We start from the raw sequence: 4,902 nt of genomic DNA, 5'->3' as shown, positions 1-4,902 counted from the left end.
ATTTGCCCAGTTTATGAAAACTTTTGTCAGCTTCTGTCTCTAGGTCTCAAGCAGTTATTTTGCATTTTTAGGTATCCAATCTTACATTTTCTCTCTTTCAAAAACCATTCCAGATAAACATCAGGTGAAAGGGGACAGCAGGATGCTCGATTAAATTAAGAGTATTACAAGGTGCTTCTGCTAAGAATTAGCACTTTGCAAAGTCACTCCCTTAAAATGACCAAAGTCTCAGAAATTATATTTTAATAGCCTTTTCTTCCTTTGTAGCCCAGTAAATCATCTGCCTGCCTCCCATACCTACTGTTTCACCTCCTGCAGTGTCCTGGCTCCTGGCCAACACTGTGAAACTTATCACTGTTTGATATTAGAGCATTGTAATTTCATTTTTTGGAGCAGGCAACAATTCAAGCATTTGCAAAGCAAATCAAAGCAAAGCTACAAATAAAATCAGAAAATTTCAAAGAGCTGAGCTTGCCTGTTCCATTCTAATCACAGAGAAGGCAGTATAAACAAATACCTTTTCCCCACCAAAGCAGTAACTGTTCAGAAAATCAGATATCCTTACTATAATTTGAATTTTCTGGAGGCACTGTGGGCATCCCTCTGCTCTCAAGCAATCCTTTTATACCAGGTGCCAACCACAAGAAAACTTGCAGCTCTCAGGCTGTTGGGGTGAAGACACACAAGTGCTCTTCTCACCATTCTCCCATCTTTTACTCTTTTCTACAATAATCAAAGTAACACAAAAGTACTAGGGGTATCTAGTTTTTCAGTGAGAATCTTATTTTTAATTCTCAGGAAACTTTCAGCTTCCAAGTGCAAAAATAAAAATATAATCTTGCACAAGAAAAATTGCAATTAACCTTATATGACTAAGTATACTAAAAAGGAACATTTTAAGCCAAAACCGTGTTGCTACAATATAATTTTAAAAACATTAAAACATACCATGTCTATTAAAAAACAAAACACCCCAGCCAGCACACAGAATAATTGAAAGGCTTCTGGATGATGTAAATATAACTTTAAAAAAATAAAATTAGAGCACACTTTAAAAAAAATCAATAATATTATTATGGAAATGGACAATTTCCAAATGCCAACATTTTGGGCAAATGCTCATCTCTGCTGGATTTTCAGAGCTTGTATTGCAAACCAGAGTCTCTTTGTAAGGTTTGTTTGCCTGCATGGTAACGGTGCCTACAGCTCCTGTGTTGCTTTAAATAAAAAAAAGATGCAAGATCTCATATGGCCTTTTTGATCTTGCAAATGTCAGACTTCAAGACTGTTTGTTTTATGGCCCTACAACTATAATTTATGTGAGGTTTTAATATTACTTATCAGTTAAGCAGCGGAAACCCGATGATAATTATGTTCTCAGCAGCACTATCTCGACATTGTGTGCTCTAACGACTGCTTCCATTGTCTGCAAAACCACAATTCTTCCAAAATTTGTAACATCACCTGCCAGCTTCCCTGGCTGGGGAACAACAAACGCACCAGCTCCAAGTGCCTCAAATTCCTGCTCCCATTAAAGCCATGCAGCTAAGTGTGTCTGCAGGCTCTTAACTCAGCCCAGAAATGGGCAGGAATTACAAAAATACAATGTTTTAAAGTGAAATTTTAAGCAGACATCTTTATTTTAAAAGGGACCAGAAAGATTTTTCTAGGTTTTTTTTCTAAAACAAAGTCAGTGCACTTGGCTTTTTAGCCTGCAAGTGGAATTTCATGTATTCCCATTTCAGAATACTTTAACATTCCATTCTGACTCAGTCCTAGAAGTGAACATTAGTCCATAAATCAGAAAACACTGTCCAAAGAGAAGCACAACAGAGAAGAGTGTGTCCAGTGTTTTGGGCAGTGCTGACGCTGAGGACACTCACTGCAGACTTAGCCCAGGATCCAATTTGGCTGCTGCCCTTTCTCACCCACAAATACAAATTTTCTTCCTTTCATATTTAAAAGGACTAAAAACCTAAGGCTAAACATTGTTGTTACTTGACCTCTCACAAAATTTCCCCAATGGACTCACAAGGAAACAAACTTCCCCCACAATTCAGTGTGAAAAACAGCACAAAGAAGCTTTGATTTTTATTTTCCCTGTGCAAAAGAGTTACATTTCCAGGAGCACCAATGGCACACAGGGGATCACCACTGAAGACACAATAAATCAAATAAATGTCTGTAACATGATGATTAAGACATAGGATTGGGTTATCCTGACTGAGACATTGCTCCCTGCTGGCAGCAGTAAAGGGAAAGGACTGGGTTCAAATACTCTAATCTAGAATTTGTGCTTTCTTTCTTAGATGATGGGCTTGATTCCTTTGCTCTCATTCACACTGAGCACTACTCTTATTCTTCCAGAGATTATTTATAAACCAAGAAGGACAGAGGAATTAGAGGCACTACATGGCATAGAGACAAAAGACATTTCAAAATGCGAGTTTTCTATGAGTAGATAAACACAAGGATTTTTGCCTCAAAGACAGTCCAGACAATAGCTTTGGTAATTATTAATTGTGTCTTTCATGTGGAAGTTATCTCTGAAAGCTAAACAGCAATTTAAATGTAAAAATTAAGTATTCCACTCTAGATAAGATCTTACTAGAGGGGGACTGGTTGACTTCTTACTATAAACTTTTTTTTCTGTTTAACAAAGCCAGCCAAACTCTCTTAAGTGCTCCCACTGCTGCTTTTTATAAAAACAAACCAACCTTGTTATCAGCATAGCAATGCTCCCGAGACAAATTACACCACTAATCATCTTATGCCAGGAAAACTTCCTGCTGCAGACGTACAATTAATCAGAGCAGGAGTTCTACCCAGCCTGTGAGAAAAAATATTTTATGTGTGCTTACCCTGTGCAGAGCAGTACCCTCTGGCACATACCCACGGGGCTGGTTAGCACCAAAACCAGGGGAATCTGCCTTAACAGGGAGCTCTGTCTCAGGTATTTACCCTGTTGGAGTTGTCTCCTTCTATGGGACATTCACTACAAGCCCCTTTTCAGAAAGGAGCAGGAACAAGGGAATTAAGAGGGTTTAAATCCCTGGTATAAAATGGGTCTCACACACACAGCAGGATCAGGGGAATAAACAAAAAGGAAAAAAATCTTATTCTCCTTTATATCCTGTTAAAAATTGCTTCTTTTCACAATATTTTTAACAATACAAGCAACGGAATTATTTGTGGTTTGGGGTGGGGGGTTTTTTGTTGTTTTATTTCCTAGTAACTTCTATTGGAATAATATTCAGCATACACCTTCTGAAAATTCACAGATTTCTGAAGAATGCCCAAGGACATCAAGGAGATTTCATTTTGTTCACTGAGTGATCTCAAACTGTAAAAACATACAGTTTCCCTAAAGTAGATCTGTTCTCCAGCACTTAGAAAGAAGTAAGACCCAGGCTCTTCAATTCCAGCCAAATCACTAAGAATGCAGAAAGCCCAAAACAAACACACATTCTGAGAGCTGAGTACACACACTGACTGCTCAGCATACCTTGCGAGCACCCTAACGATTCCTGTTTTCTGGTGTTGGCAGAATACAGAGTGATGTTTCTGCATGACTGTTGTAACTTGCTCTGCAATTCTGTGCCAAAACCAGAAACGTGGTAATGACATTGAATAGGTAATTAGTAACTATTAGAGCAGTATACAAACCAGGGCGTAGCCAAGGTGCGAGCATCTGTCTAAGCCACCTGGAGGGATTTGGCTTCCTAACAAAGCACCAGAGATGGTGGTGCCTCTGTAAAAGTTTGTGTAAATCACTCGGACGGGCTATCAAAGGGTGAAACAAACCAGGATTTCATGTGAAATCCTATCACAACAAAAAAAGAGAACTAGGAGAAAAATTTTATGGCTTTCCTGCGCCTTAAAAAAAAAACACTGACAAAGCCACACACAACAAAACATAGCTGTGGATGGAGTTTCAAGGAATATGGGCTTAGCACCCTCTTTTGGTTTTTTAATGTCAGAGAATTGAGGTACTCCGTAGACTTCTCCAGTTTCAATTGACACGGGAGGAGTGGGTAAAGTGGGACTTGTGTGTCCCCATGGAACACACAAAGCTTTGCTTCCCTGGGCAGCAGAGCCAGCCCAGCCCCACAGCCACCAACTTTTCTTTCACTCCTTGCTACCAGCAGCTGCTGCAAAAGCAGGAATTCCACTTTCTTCTTCCTCCTCAAAAGTAGTGGAATTTTCTCTGCTTCTCCCCAGCTCAAGCCAGGAACAGGGAGAGATGACAAACTTCTGTGAACATAACGCAACGCTGATGTGATAGTAGGAGTGACAATTGTCATGGTCCTAGAGGATTAGTAGAGGATTGGTAACTGAATTCACCACTGGTGAAAGTCTTGTACCAAACATTCCCAGAAAAGAAATTTCCAGAGCTTGGCCTTACTGGAGAATCTCTCTGTGCTTGAAGTAGGTTTGGGGACACAATATTGCTGGAGGAGTAATAACAAACCAAAACACATTCATTGTTTCAATCAGACAAAGATAAACCCAGACAACCCTCAGAGCCTGAACCTTCCCTCTGGATGCCAATTACAGATCCCAGAGCCTCCCCTTGATCCACAGGCACATCCCTGCACATCAGAGCAAGATCAAGTAAACCAGTCAGTCAGGCCTTCCCAGTTGTAAGCAGGTCTCTGGATCCAAAAGATGCCAAAGAACCACCAAGCAGAGAGCTTTATCTCTTTGGGGCCCTGCAGAGGCAGGACTGCACAAAGCCCTGGCAGGGAGGTCACAGGTCACAGAGCAAAGCTGTGCCACCAACACAGAGACGTCCCCAGGCTGTAGCTGCCACTGCAAAGAAAAACACCAAAAATGCCAATGCTGAGTTATCACGTGTGTGGAAAGCTGAGGAGGTTGAAAGGGCACAACAATCTGAGCAGG

Source organism: Zosterops lateralis (assembly GCF_965231275.1).
Source record: "Zosterops lateralis genome assembly, chromosome: 6".
In the NCBI taxonomy this organism is placed as follows: domain Eukaryota; kingdom Metazoa; phylum Chordata; class Aves; order Passeriformes; family Zosteropidae; genus Zosterops; species Zosterops lateralis.
This window is presented reverse-complemented; position numbering follows the sequence as displayed.